Here is a 16215-nt window from a genome sequence, read left to right as displayed (position 1 = left end):
CTGGGTAAACCGGAAGCGAGACAGCCAAGATTGAATTTCTTAGCGAAAAAAAAAGTACCCGACTGCAACAGACAGAGACGGAACTAGGTGCTGAGATGCAAGACTCACCTCCAACTCAGAACGAGGACGTGAAAAATATACTACTAGAGGTCAGGCAAGGCCTCGCAGCTATCGCGGACAAAATGGATGCCATGTCTATGCAAATAGATGCTATAGTCCATAAAATTGACGGACATGAAGAACGCATAAAGGAGACGGAGCGCCAAATTTCTGATGCCGAAGATGTCACCTCTCACATACAAAGCTCTGTGTCACAAATGGACAGGCTGCTGAAAATAATTGCTGCAAAGAATGAGGACATTGAAGCGAGAAGTAGATGGAATAACATTCGTGTCCTAGGAATTCCAGAAAGTACAAATACGGGCAAAATGGAGGACTACATTGAGAAGCTGCTGCTGGCAGTGGTCGGGCGGAATCTCTCTACTCGCACTTCATAGTTGAAAGAGCCCACCGTTCTTTGGGTTCGAGACCTCCACCCGGTAGTCCCCCTTGGCCTATCATCGCCCGCCTCCTGAATTACAGGGATCGCCATGTCTCTCGCAAGGTGGCAAGGGATAAGAAGCAGCTGCACTTTGAGGGAGTACCATTCACCATGTACCCTGACTTCACGGCATTCGTGCAGGAGGAGAGGCGCACATTTCTCCCAGTGAAGCAGAAATTCAGACAAGCCCAAATAGACTATGCCTTACTGTACCCCGTTAAGCTTCGAGTCACCCATCAAGGGAAATAGATGTTCTACACTAAACCAAAAGCTGAAGAACTTTTGAAAAAACTCAAATGCCAGAGCACGGCTAAGGACACCCCGAATTCATCGCCAAGATCGTCCATACCGAATACGGAGTGACCACTTAAATTCGAAGCAGCCGTTCACTTATTGATACATGTTGGTGACACTCAAGTGATATGTGACACCGGACGCTAATGTCATATGCTTCCTTCGATGTGGGATATTGATGTATTGTGGATAGTTGTGTCAACGTGTTGGGTAATGTGAAATCTCTGTCACCAGGCACCTTCATGCCCAACGGGGTATCGTGGATCTATCGCGATGACCCTGGAGGGAGAGAGGTATTCGTGTGTCACCCAGGAGCTTCCCCTCTATGGGAGATCCCCCTTTTTCTTTCTGCCAGTTTAAGCAATTCGAATACTATTGCATTGTCTGATGTTAGACATGTGGTTTGTTGGGAATAGGGTGGGGGGAGGGTGGGATAGTTCTGGCGTAGTTGGAATGCTTCAGTGTGAGGGGGTGGATGGGTGGGTTGTTCACAGGATTTTCACTGCGCACACACCACAGCCAAGCAGACATAATTAAGGTGATTTACGAGGTCTCACTGCAATATGCGCTGATATGCAAAGTTATCATCTCTTGTCCTCCAATGGGTTGTACGGCTGATTCACTAATCATCCGACAGCTACGACTGCTATTTTGGAATGTACGAGGACTAGGTGACCCGCGAAAATGCCGGCAGCTACTAGCATACTTAGATCGTCACCAGATAAATATTGCTATGCTCCAGGAAACTCACATGAATCCACAGCACTCTAGCAATTTCGCAAGCAAATGGGCAGACTTTAGACTCTTCTCGTCATATTCCTCTTATGCGAGAGGCACTGCAATTATCGTCAAAAACGGACACCTTTCACATCATTGGGCTCGATCGTGGACCCCGACGGGAGGTACACAGTTGCATGGGGGAGACTAGGGAGAGAGTGTTACTGTAATCAGTTGCTACGGCCCTAACGTTGATACCCCTGATTTGCTCACTAATCTATGGGGAAAGATTGTAGGCATAGGGTCTACCCACATAATTTGGGGGGGGGGTGGGGGAGGGGGGGGAGACTTTAATGTGGCCCTTAACCCGGCAGTAGATAGATCCAACACAGCGACCTATCACTACAGTAGATCTCAGGCAGTCCTACAGGGTATACTGCGAGAGGGAGGTTTAATAGATGCCTGGCGCCATCTTCATCCTAATTCAAGGGAAGTTACATATTTCACCACACAGGCTGCTACATGGGCTCGGATAGACTATGGTCTATCTCGGGGTCTTGGTCCTTCTATATGGAATGCCTCACATCTCGCTAGACCTTCTCTGACCACTCACCCGTGCTCACACCGCCGGACTATGGAATGCCCAGATCCGTCTGGAGGCTGCAACCTACTGCATTATTAGATGCTGCCTTTCATAGCGAGCTTGGGGAGGAAGTTAAAGACTTTTCAGAGAAACAGGGGATCCGTAGATAGTGTGGAGACTATATGGGAGGCCTTCAAGGTCCCGATTAGAGGGTTTTGCATTTCCAAAAGCTTTGGGCTACTCCAAGATATACAGAACACATTGCGCAAGCTAGAAAAGGAACTCAGGCTCTTGGAGCCCCGATTTGCTGCAGGGAGGGAGGAACAGGCACAACATGACTTCCGAGAGAAACTATCAGAATATAGTGGGTGGAGCGGGAAACTAAATTTGGGGGCAAGTATTGGGTGGCCCGCAGGTATGGAGAAGGCGAACGCCCTGGGAAGGCACTGGCTGAGGTGATAAGGTGGCCGAGATTCTCCAACTACATACTGGAGATTGGGGTTCCGGGGGCGGTAAAGTACCGAGACACTGCTGACATACTGGCGGCTTTCACCACACATTATTCCACGTTATACACCTCGCAATGGAGAGACGACTTTGAGCTCAAAGGTTTCCTGGGAGATGTAGCATTTGGGTGGCTGGGTGACTCCCATCTGGAGTTCTTAAGTGCCCCTTTCGAGATCGACGCAATCCGTGAGGCGATAATGCAGATGAAATCCGGCAGAGCGCCAGGGCTGGATGGCCTCCCTGTTGAGTTTTAGGAAGACCTATATAGACTTAATGGCCCCTATTTTGAAGGAGCTTTATGAAGACTCTTTAGAAGTTGGCATGCTCCCCTCGTCTATGAGGGAGGTGTTTATTACTTCCCTTTTGAAGCCTGGCAAGGCAGCTGACTCGTGTGATTCCTATAGCCCGCTATCACTTATAAATTGTGACACTAACATTTTGGCTAAAGTCATTGCTAACCGCCTGGCCCTCCTAATGGACAAACTCGTCCTCCCTGACCAGGCGGGTTTTGTTCCAGGTCGTGCCACCACTCAATCTCCGCACCCTGTTCTCCATTCTACAGAATGTAGCCCCCGATTTGCCACTAGCTGCAGTGTTCTTAGATGCCACCAAGGCATTTGATTCTGTGGGATGGGATTATCTCTTCAGCGTTCTACAACGCATGGGTTTTCCCCCACTCTTCGTATCCTGGATACGATTGCTGTATCAAAGTCCCATAGCCAAGGTGCTGAAAAAAATTCATTTTTCATCAGCTTTCCCTATTTCGAGAGGTACCCAGCAAGGATGCCCGTTATCCCCTTTATTATTTGCCCTTGTGGTCGAACCTCTGGCATCTAAGCTGAGACAACACCACCAGGATAAAGCGATCCGTTGTAATCTCCGCCAAATTCTAATATCCCTCTATGCGGATGATATTACTCTCTATGTGAGGGATCCTCTGCAAAATATTAATCCTCTTCTGCCCAAATTTATTGTTTTTGGGAAACTCTCCGGAATTCATATCAATTGGGGAAAATCACTCATATTCCACTTAAAGCCTGCTGTCACTAAATTCCCTCTGGACTTCCCATTAGACTGGTGCGACACAGACCTGCGATATCTGGGGATTCAAATCACTGGGGACAGGGAAGAATTGATACACCTCAACTATGGTACGACTATGGATCGCCTCGCGAGTAGTGTCACCCGCTGGATTTCCCTGCCCCTCTCGATCGCAGGACGAGCTTCCTTAATAAAAATGGTGGTACTACCACAACTTTTGTATCTGTTCATGAATATACCGTATCATCCTGGCCGCTTTTTTATCAGGGCGCTCCTCACAGAAATGATAAGGTTATTCTGGGGTGGTAAACAGCCACGAATACAATGGTCGATACTTACGAGACCTTATGCGCAGGGAGGGTTTGATATCCCAGACTTTGAAATGTACTTTACATGTGCACAAGCTCATTATGCCCATTATTGGATAAACCCTCCCAAATACATGCCACAGGTGGCAACGGCGCATTGGCTGGCTGATCCTATCCCTCTGATAGGGATGCTGCACACACCCATGCGCACACGGGACATAGTGCCCACTACGATCACAGGCACAGTTGATGCCTGGCATCGTATCTCCGGTCTCCTCAAATCTCCCATACTATATTCGCCGCTTCTCCCCCTCTCCTATCATCCTAGAATGCCCCTACTCCAAGAAAAGGGTTTCATCAAGCTCAGTGAACGCGCGCACATCACTAACTGGGGAGATCTCTTTCATGATGGGCCATTTCGATCTTCGGATCACTTTTTTCACAAGCTGCAGCCCTCCTCTCTTGATCCTTTTCTATATGTCTGTCTTCGACAGGGAATGCGCTCTGTGGTTCCGACGTTTCCTCCGGAACCAGCTAGCCTTGCACCTCTACACCAAATGTTAGGATCTGCAAAACCGGGACATCTGGTATCTACACTAAATCACAATATCCGCACACAGCAGCCGTATACCCCCAACACTTTTCGGGCACACTGGAACAGTGATCTAGGGGTTGAGTGGGCGGACGAGCAATGCAAATATTGCTTACAAACTGCACACATATCCGCCAGTTGTAGGCTATGCCTTACGCATTATAAGTTCCTGCAGCGTCTATATTACACCCCTGTAAAAATGTTTCGGTTTAAACTACAAGATACGGATTGTTGCCACAGATGTCATAGGCCGGGTGCCGGATTCATACATTTAGCTTGGGAATGTCCACGGGTTCAAGAGTATTGGGTACAGGTCTTTAATGCATTGGAGAGAATGAAATTCCTCTCGTCGGAGCGTAGCCCTCTTATTGCTCTGTTGGGCTACACTGAGCGAATCCCCAAACAATAATGTCGATACATTACCATATCATTATTGCTGGCAAAGCGTAGAGTGGCCTGTAGGTGGGGCAGAGGGCAGGCCCCAAAATTTAAGGAGTGGCTGGATGATCTCCTGTATTGTCAAGATCAGCTAACTATATATGCCGACACACTACCACGAGCTTCTCGGCCCAAGGATATATGGGGTCCTCTCCAGAGCTATCTGCTGGCACAAGCCGCGGAGAATGCAGATGCTACTACATTGGTTGGGGGGTACGTAATGCGAACTGGGGTCTCCTTTCCTCCTTCTCGCACACCAACAGCAGTGGTATTGTAATATTAAATGCCTTCAGATGATGTGTCCTTTTCAACCTGACCCTCTTATACATATTATTAGGTCACTCTTCAATCTTCTCGAGATATGTACGGTAGTGTCAACTATCACCTTTACAAGTCAAATATAATGTGATGTACTCCATAGGCCTATACTTGGGAGATGCACTAATGTGATATTGTAATGTTAACATTCCTCATGTTTCACGCTCTGTAATAGTTGTGAGACCTAAATGGAGAAATTGCAATTAATTCCTATGTCTGTACTTACCAGATTCAACGATTGTGCTGTATGCTTTTGTTGTTGACTAAAAATCAATAAACACAAGTTAAAAAAAACAAAAAACATAACATGGATTGTTTCTCCATTCCGTGACTGTGCTCGAGCGAACAAAGTACATATATTTACAAAGTGGTGAGCAAGAGAAAAGACTGATGAAGGAGAGGAACAGGACGAATAACAGTGAGAAGGGGGGGGGGGGGGGGGGGGGGGGTAGCGAGGAGGAGGTGAGACAAGCGTGGTCCCGAAAGTGAAAGAAGACTGCGCTGTAGCCGGAGCATGGGGCTCTCTTATCTTTATGTGGCCATGTGTTTGGCCCCATAAAGATAAGAAACTGCTTTGTGGCAGCAGCAAAGCAGGTGAGCCAGGAGAGAAAGGGCGTTAACAGAAAACCCTCATTTCCAATGGCAGGCCACCGTTTAGCATAAACGGTGATGCCGGCCAATGGAAATGAGGGGCGGGGCTTAAGCCCTCTTCTGAAAGTCCTCTCTTACAAAATCTCTCACGGAGGCGGAGCAGGGCTCTGTCCTGCAACGCCACGCGAGAGCTTAAAAGGAGAAAGGGTAGACTATCTTTAACGGTGCCCACTGCAAGTCCCTGCTGGGCCTGAGATACAACAAATAAGATATCTGACAGACTGTTCTGTAACAGGCCAGAACTGTCATTGACACACCTGGCGACAAACTTGGGAGGAAGAGTCAAACCCAGTCAACTGCTGTGGATCAGTCTACGCACATGAAGGTGCGAATCCTGCCCTGCAGTTGCCACAGAAGATCTTCTTGAAGCAGTAGCCTAATTGGAGGACAGATGCTCATGCCCAGATGTTTTGGATATCACACTCTTCTTGCTCAATTCGATGCCACTAAGCCCCGTTGTTCCTGATCTTCTTCAGAACTCAGGGCAAGAGAGGCAGCTGCAGAAAGGCATACAGGAGTCCCGTGCTCCACTCTACCTGGAATGAGTCTTTGTGAGACCATTTTCTTGGGAACTCCAGTGCACATAAGTTTCAACACTGCACATTCTCGGTGGTAGCAAAAAGATCTAGTTAGGGTTCTCTTGATTGCTGAAAGGTACCCTATTCCACTTCTGGGTGTAACAGCCAGTCGAGATGCACCAGGCGCTGCCGGCTGACTTTGTCTACCCGGTGTTCAAAGATCCCATCAGGAGGTTCACGTTCAAGGAAAAGCTCTGAAGTTTCAGCCATCTCCCAAGACACAGTGTCTCACATCACAAGACCAGGACCCCACCTGACCTGTTTGTTGCAGTACCACATGGTGGTGGTGTTGTCTGTGAGAACCTCAACCAGCCTCCCTTCGATAGATGGTAGAAAGCCTTTTAAGGCAAGGGAAATTGCCTGTAACGCCAACAGACTGATGTGGAGAGACCAGAGTTCTCTGATCTCCACCTAGATCAGATTATTCCAAAACTGACGAATCTGTCATCACCGTCAGCTCAAGGGGAGGCAGGGAGAGGGTTCTGCCGCTGGTTGAACTGTGCTTAAGCAACTATTGCTGCAGATCTTTTGGAGTCTTCTTCGAAACCTAGACGGAATTCGACAGATCCCCCCTGGTGTAACCCCTATTGAGACTTCAGATTTCACTGCAGATTCTGCATAGACCCCGGCCACGATCGAGGAGCACGATGCAGCAGGCCAAGAAGCCCCACGACCACCCTCACCAAGACCTAAGACCGAGGATGAAACATCAGGATATCCTAAACTGATTGTGAGGGAGAAATGGCCTGAAACTGACCATGGGTCTTGGTTCCTCAGGCTACCCTACAGTGGGATCCTGATCTGAATCTGCATAAATATACTATGCAGGAGACAGTGACTCAATAGGTGATAGTGTGGTTGGTGGTGTGGGTTTCCTAGGTCTTGTTTTTTTCAGAATGGGATAGGAGCTAAGGAGACCATGCCAGAATGTAACCTACGCAGATTTTCCTTTGGTTTACATCAGGTTACTCATTTTTGTCTTCTGCTGGTTCACTCAGCTCTGAGACTGAGGATGGTCTTGAGGTTGACTATGGAGTCTATTGGTTCTGAGGTGGGCAGGATAGACTTGGGCCAAAGCATAGATTCTGGGCATCGAAGTTCAAGTTCAGGGTCTCAAGGCGTGTTCGTAGAAAAGGTCAGCTTTTGGGGAAAGATGGCTCAGGAACAATGTACAGAAGAGTCTCTTTGGAGGCGTATCAGCCTTGGACCATGGCTCTCACAAGGCCATTCCTTGCTCTAGAGATAATTCTCCATTCAAGGTCAAACCCCTGTGCTTTGCCACTATCATGTGGGAGAGCATTCTTAGGTGCCCCGGAGAAGGATGTTCTCTAAAGTCAAAATCATTAGAAAAGACATATTCGGATTCTGCATACCCCGATATCCCGGAGTACCAGAGGGCCCATCAATTTCACCATTAGAGTAAGTTCCTTCTACATATTCGACAATGCATGCTGTTAATGGCTCAGGAGAGCATTGGCCCTGCATTCTATAAATCATCGATCGCCTATCCATTCAGTGCTGGATGACATTTTTACACAAGGTTAATTCCTTGTGGTCCCTTCGGAGATCAAGGCTGTGGACCCCAATACTGGGGTTGAGAAGCAATTCAGGATCACACAATGGTTCCATTTGTTGATGGCACAGATTTTGGTGTCTCAATACCAAAAATCTTTCTACCGTAGCGTGACTGCTCCGGAGCAGTCTGAGAAACTTCCAAATCTGAACGCAGGAAAAAAATAAAAACAATTTCAGGTGGAGTCTATATCTGGAGCACAGTGGGTTTCGGGGCAGTATCATAAATCACCTTGAAGTCGAAACTTACTTAACAAAAAAAAAAAAAAAAACAACTTGTAATGTCCACGTCTAAAATTAGATGGTAGAAGTATGCAAAGTATTTGATCTACAGCCACATATCCTGCAAATAGTACAATGCCTATGACGTAGAACTCTCGTTTCCATCCAAAGGTAACACACCAGTGAAAGGAACCAACTTCCAGTTCTACTTACTCCATAAAACTTTACTACCCCTACATACAACCCTCCTCAGTGAAGTTATTGCTATGAGGAAAGCAACTTTCAATGAGAGGAACTGTAATTGAAACCTGTACATTGGTTCAAATGGTGGACCCGTAAGTCTTATAAGGACTACGTTTAAGTTCCATGCTGGTGCAGATGGGACTCTTGTTGGTATCACTCTTTTTAATCCTTCCATGAAGGCTTTAATCACTGGTACTCTGAATAGAAATAAGTGTTGTCTGTTTTGTAAGTATGCAGCTACTGCTGCTAGATGCAAGCAAATGGATGTATAGGCTAGTCTCGATTGCTGTAAATGTAACAAGTAACAGATGATGTTCTGTACAGAAGCATCAAGAGGATTGATATTCTTTTTGTTACAGTAGATAAACCGTTTCCATTTTGCTGCATAACATGCCCTAGTAATAGGCTTTCTAGCCTCTTTTAGGATATTCATACAGTCTGGAGGTAATGGTAAATCATCAAACTCTACGACTTCAGGAGCCAGATCACTAGGTTGAGTTCTTTGGGATTTGGATGCCGGATTTCTCCATGGCTCTGAGTGAGGAGATTGGAGGTGAGATGCAGCTTTTGGTGTGGAACTACTGAGAGATACAGCAGGGTGGTGAACCATGGCTGACGTGCCCATGTGGGAGCTATGAGAATCAATGATGGATGTTTGCCTGAGCTTCTGAATTACCAACTGAATGAGTGGGAGGCAGAAAATCCATATGGCATTGCCTCTGGAAAGCGGGTGTGGGAACCTGGAGGCGAAGCTTGGGCATTTTGCGTTTTGCTTTGTGGCAAACAGGTCTATGGGAGGAAAACCCCATTCCTGAAAGTATGAGAGGAGAACCCGAGGGTGAAGTTCCCACTCGTATATTTGCTGCTTCTGTCTGCTGAGAAGGTCTGCAATCTGATTGTTTATCCCTGGAAGGTGCTCTGCCAGGAGATGCATCTTGTGCTGTAGAGCCCATATCCAAATGGCTTGTGCTAGGCGCGACAATTGGAGAGTGTTGCCCCCCCCCCCCCCCCTGTTTTTGTATGTAGTACATAGCTGTCGTGTTGTTTGTGTGGGCAAGGACAGTTTTGCCTATGAAGTGAAATTGAAAGGCTCTGAGCGCCAGAAGCCCTGCTAGTAGTTCTAGTGATTTATATTAAGCCTTTTGTGCTTTAGACTTCACAATCCTTGAATTGTGTGATTGAGCAAGTAAGCACCCCAACCAGTGAGCGATGCATCTGCTGTTAGCACGGTTTGTGAAGGGCCACCCTATAGATAAAGTTAGTGGGTTCCACCACTGCAGAGAGCGATGGGTATGGCCATCTACCAACATTAGATCGGTCAATTGACCCTGCGACTGGTTCCACTGACTTGCTGAACATTCGTGGAGGGGACGTATGTGAAGTCTTGCATGGGAACAATTACTATGCAAGACGCCATAATTCCTAGCAGTTGCATGAAGACACTTGCTGGTAATGGTTGGCTGGGTTAAAACAGAGAAGAGACTGGATACTGAGAATTCTGGCTGCACTGGGAGAGGATAGAGCTTTTTGAGTGTCTATGGTGGCTCCCAGGTAAGTCTGTATGATGGAAGGCTGCAAATGGGACTTTATGGCGTTCACTGTTAACCCTAGTTGGTGTAACAACTAGATTGTGGCTTGAGTGGGTTGGAGGCACTTCTGGTAAGAGCTGGCTTATATGAGCCAGTCATCCAGGTATAGGAAGACATGGATGTGCTGTCTTCTCAGATGAGCTGTGACTACTGGTAGGCATTTGCTAAATACTCTGGGAACAGTGGTGACTCCAAACAGTAGTACTTTCAATTGGTAATGTTGGCCCGCTAGCACAAATCTGACATATTTGCGATGAGCAGGGTGAATTGGAATGTGGAAATATGAGTCTTTCAAGTCTAGAGTAGACATGAAGTCGCCCTGCTGTAGTAGTGGGAGCACTTGTTGGAGTGTCACCATGTGGAAATGTTCTGACCGGATGTACAGGTTTCGTTCTCTGAGATCAAGAATAGGTCTCAAGGAGCCGTCCTTTTTGGGAATTAGTCAATTCAGGGAGTATACGCCTCATCCTTGATATTGTAACAGTACAGTCTCTATGGCTCATTTTAATAAAAGAGACTGTGCTTCTTGTTTGAGTAGGTGAAAATGTTCTGGTGACATCTTGTGAGAACAAGATGGAATGTTTGGAGGATTGGTGGTAAGCTCCAGGCAGTAGCCATGTTGGATAATTCCGAACACCCATTTGTCTGTAGTTACAGAACAAAAAATGGGGAGGAATTGTTGCAGTCTTTCAACCGACAGGAGTGGTATGGTCAGGGGTAAATGTGGGGAAGTCACTGTTTATCTGGGGAAGGGTAATTATGGGGCATGCTGCCTTTTCCTCTACCCTTAGAATTGGTCCCTCTGACGATTCCGCTTAAATTTAACAATAACTGGTTCCGCGAAATAGAGGGGCTTACAAATCATTTTATATGGGCTAAAGGTAAAACACGGCGAGCACTGAAATTTCTGTCATTACCAAGAGAGCAAGGGGGTCTAGCGGCACCGGACTACAGGACTTACTATTGGGCAACCGTCCTACAATACATCAAGGGGCTAGTGGGGGGAAACACAGAGGATCGATGGAGAGTGGGGGAGAGCATCCCTGATATATATGAGCTATTGATCAAGGACTCTGACAAATGGCTCCTTACATTCAACGAAGGCAGTTACTATAAGAAAGTCAAGTTCAAGACTGTAGGTGCAGCAATGGCAGTATGGTCAATCGTAAGGAAGAGAACACAAATTGGGAGGATGAACTATTATACTCCGTTATTTAATAATCAGTCGTTACCAATGGTATTCCATGATCCGGTTATGAAGTGCTGGGATATGAAGGGGATAAAAACAATAGGAGACTTGGTGGGAACCACGGGACTAATAACATTCGAACAAGCATGCCAACTATATAACTTAGACCGTAGGGATTTTTTTTAAATGTCTACAAATAAGATCGGCCCTGGCAAAGAAACATGGAGGGGATACTAACTATAAAAGGATAGAAATTATTGAAATCCTAAGGGCTAATAAAGGCTGTTCAATCTCACAGGTTTATGAAGAATTGACGAGATACAAGGAGGATGATTGTCGAAAAGTGATTGATAAATGGAATAACAAGTTGAATCTAACTGGCAATGAGGTTGAAAAAGCAATTAAATTATCAAATTCTGTGTTCAGAGCTGCTACTCTGCAAACTCAGCAATATAAGACCTTGTATGAGCTATATTATACACCACATAGAATTGCTCAGTGGGGGGGAACAACGGGAGTGGTTTGTCCCAGATGCCGAGACGCACAGGCGGATACCATTCACATGTTTTCCGCTTGTCCCGCCTTGGATCTATTCAAGAACACAATAGAGCAATTCTTGAATCATGCTCTCGGGATCAAAATAAGTATAACCAAAGAAGTTATGATTCTGGGAGTAACCAGGGATGGCATAAAATCATCTCATCATGAGTTCATCTATATAGCCATGATCCTATGTAGATTATGTGTGGCAGCTATGTGGAAAGACCCTAACCCGCCAACATTTCAACAATGGATGGCACAACTATTAGCAGTATATGTATTAGAAAAAGCTTTGTATGACAAAAAAGGATGGAAGACACAACAGATGGGGAAACGGACATGGACACCAATTTCTGAGTGGAGAAATAGACTTGAAAATGACAAATAATCTATATAGAGATTTGACTATGCTTTAACCCCGTTTATTTTTGTATCTGCCATTCCGCTCTCTCTGCTGGTTTTATTTTTTTATTGTATAACTGGCTAAATGGAAACTGCCTAATGAAATGTATGAATTGATTTTCTTTTGCAATGACGAATAAAAAAAAAAAAAAAAAAAAAAAAAAAAAAGAATTGTTCCCTCTGTAACCTCTCGAACAAATCCACTTGAAGGAGGACAACTGGTTGTTACCCTTATAAGTGGATGTATTTTGGTCTGAGGGTGTGGTCTTAGACCCTGCTCGGTAAAAGGACCGCCGAAAGAAACCTCTATTGGAAGGGAATTGGAGAGCTCCCATAGATTTGGCGACCTCAGTGTCCTTTTTCATTTTTTCTAAAGCCTGCTCAACATCTGGTCCACAAAGATGTTTTTTGTCGAAGGGTGTGTTCAGAATTAATTGTTGGACCTCAGGCTTAAATCCCGAAATCCTTAACCAAGCATGTCTTCGAAGAAGAATGCTGGTGTTGACCTCTCTAGCTGCGGTATCAGCAGCATCCAACGCACACCTTATTGATTGAATCATTTACCAAGTCCTGGGCTCTGTTTCTATGCTCATCTGGAAGATACTGAAGCAGCTGCTCCATTTCATCCCAGTGGGCCCTGTCGTATCTGGCTAAAAGGCCTTAAGTATTTGCAATGCACCAGTGATTGGCTGTCTGTGCTACTATGCATTTGCCAGAAGCATCACTTAATTTGGACTCTTTATCTGGTGGAGGCGCTTCCCCAGATGTTAGGGAATTCGATCTTTTACAAGCATTAGATACTAGTAGTGAATCCAATGGTTATTGTCCCTTGATAAAAAACTGGATCAGTGGGGGAAGCCTAATATTTTTTTAATCAACTTTAGGAGTCAATATGGGAGCACGTCCAGGATACTTAAAAATGTAATCTGCGTGCCTCATCATGCTCTTAAGCATGGGAAGTGTCTGCGAGGACCTGTGTGTGGACCCTAAGGTTTCAAACAAAAAAACTTCCTCCAATGCCTCCTTGTGTAGTGCCACTCCATGATATTGTGCGGCCCTGGCAAGGAGTTCTTGGTAGGCTACATTGTCATATGGCGGCGATGGCTTGGCAGGGTAAAGGTCCGGGTCGTTATCTGTTGGGGGATCAATAGTATAGTCAAACCATGGGTCTACATGTAAATGTGTACCCTCTTCATCAATATCATCATTATCATGGTGAGACTGTGGAGAGTCCCGAGGTGTAATCTGTAAAGGATCAGAAGGAGGCGAGGGTGGTGGTGGTGGAGTGGATGACGGTGTTATATGAAAAGGACTGGTGGTCACAGATTTCTTCTAAAGGAATTTTGTATGGAGTGTCCTCATCTGGATGTTTGTGTTTTTTAAGTCGTTTAGTGTGTATACAACCTGTACCCGGGTTAATATAGAGTTAATTTTGTTTCCGATCCTTTTTTGGAAGAACATCTAAATTCCGCTCGGATGAGGTATGTTTTGTTTTTGGTGCCGGTGTTTTCAGTGCTGACATACGATGCTCTTTAGATGCGGAAGAATTCGTTCCGAAGGCTGTTTGCTTTCGGCGTGGAAAGTTTCAGTTTTGAGCCGGGTTTTTGCTTCGAACCGGATGGTTTTGGATCCGAAGAGGGCTTTTAGTGAGTAGGTAGGGATCCGGGAGTCTTGACAGTGTGTTTTGGAGCCAAGCCTGGAGGCGGGGTGTCGGAAACATCGTCTCGGTGCCGACCTTGGCCAGATGGCAGAGGTGGTGCCGAAGGCTCGTCTTTTCTGGGGAAGTTGGCGGGGCATGGGGTCTTTGGTACTCGCATTACCCCGTCCTTGGGGCAATTCCTTAAAATCAAGGTCTATCTTGAGGTCCGAGCCGGAGTCCAGCAGGAGAATATTTCTTCTTTCTCCGCCGCTGATGCCCCCACATCTTCTTGATCAGAAAGTTCACCGTAGATGTCCAGTGTATCTTCGATGCTTTGACGCTGCATTTCTCGACATCGGGCCCGACTATCGCAAAGAGTTTTCTTCGATCTAAATGATTTGCAGGTGTCCTAGTGCTCTGGGCAAACCAGAGGAGAAGCTTCCATGCTGGCACGAGATGCTGGAGTCCCTACACAAACACTCCAGTGCACAATGGTCTGACATCCATTGCGGGGTGTCCAACTCGAGGCCAAGACAGGGTCCTTCGTTCTTTCCTATCAGGTAACGGGGTTGGCTCTTTCTTAAGGGAATTCTTGGCTTCACACCTACATACATGCTAGGTACACTTAGCTAAGGTTTGCATCTTGTTTATTGCTATGTATCTCTATGCCTGCATATATTCACTGTTTTAGCACCATGGTAGAATTCTACCCTTTATTGACTCTGTTGGTGCTTGCAATCGTGTATATCGGTTTCTATCTAATGATTGTCGCAGCACACGTATTTTATACTAGAATAACACTGGTTCAATAAATGCATACTAAAAAGGTGCCCATTATTTATTACGTACATCCCTCTCAGAAGATGAGAGCATGAGTGACTGAAGGAAAAGTAATGTACTGTTTCCACGATCCATGAAGGATCAAGGGTTGTCATGTTCGATAGTTGCCAGAAACTATTCGCTCCTTGGTAAGATTAGGGGGCTCATAGTCGCACTGTGAGCTAGCTGGTCTAAAGGCAAACATATCCTTTGGGGTGTCTGGAATCAGTCTGGACACCAATCCCTTAGTTTATGTTGTCTAAATATGCAGATCCTATGTATTATTAGGAACTACGCGACAATATGTTATATAAAGCAGCCTTTATCTTTAAGCAGAGCTCCAGATTGTTACTCCAAGCAGACCAGTATCAACCAATATGGCAATATGCAACACTCCATTTTAACCTTGTTCTTGTAAATAATTCTCCCTCACTCTGCAGACATCTTCAGTCACTCGAAGAAAACAATCCTGTCCATTGAACAGAAATCAATCTCAAAACGTATACGCTCCTATTTAGCATTGATATGGGACAACAGAATTATTAACATAGAGGGTTCACTTGATAACTGGACTTCAGCAGGCATATATACCTTGAAAGAACTAGGTTAAAACAAACACCATTGTCTATCTCAAATTTCAAAATATATATCAGTTAATTAATATGGAATTTTACCACTTCCTTAATTTGAAAGTGGCCATCTCTGAAACTAAAATATCAGACTCATTCATCTATCTTGAATCTTATCCTTATACTGTCAAAGAGTTCATCTTATTTCTAAAGTATACTCCCTACTACTACTGAAATAATCTAGGTTATTGGTATATACACAATCAAAATGGGAAAGGGAAGCCAACCAGGTACACCCACCCTTAATTGGCACAAAATCTGGATGTCAAGTAAAACACACAAAACTATACATTCTTTATCTCAAACCAAATTCCACCTCTTACATAGAACATTTTGGACCCCTCAACACCTGTACAAAATTAAATTATGAGACAACCCTTTGTTCTGGAACTGTAATATAATGACAGGTGATCTTGCACATATGATGTTTTGCTGTCACTCATGAAGAAAGTTTGGCAAACATTTATTATTTCCTAATCAAAAAATGTTGGCAAGATATTTTATTGAAGCTATATTGCAGATTGAAACTAGTTTTTGTTTTTCATATGTGCTAATGGTTTAGCACAACCCACTTATTACAGATGTAAAGGGTCAATATCTTTTAGACCTCATTATCACGCATGGATGCAAGATCATTCTGCGCAATAGGAAAAGTGCAACTAAAGCTTCTTTCCAAATTTGAAGAGAAATACTAATTTATATAAGAGGAGCTAACGTCACCATACGCCAACAATTCCCATGAAAATCCAAAACACAACCTATTTGGGGAAAATTGGACTCATATCAGGAAAAAATGAAACCTC

General features: G+C 45.1%; 1 protein-coding gene across 5 annotated transcripts in view; it reads right to left on the bottom strand.

The window, feature by feature from the left end:
* The window catches only part of DNAJC13 (DnaJ heat shock protein family (Hsp40) member C13), a 1667846-nt gene that overhangs the window by 1281009 nt on the left and 370622 nt on the right, over positions 1-16215 (bottom strand). The window lies entirely within an intron of this gene.

Source organism: Triturus cristatus, chromosome 10 (assembly GCF_964204655.1).
Source record: "Triturus cristatus chromosome 10, aTriCri1.1, whole genome shotgun sequence".
Lineage (NCBI taxonomy): Eukaryota > Metazoa > Chordata > Amphibia > Caudata > Salamandridae > Triturus > Triturus cristatus.
Note: the sequence above shows the minus strand (reverse complement) of the source record. Positions and strands in the feature narration are given on the sequence as shown.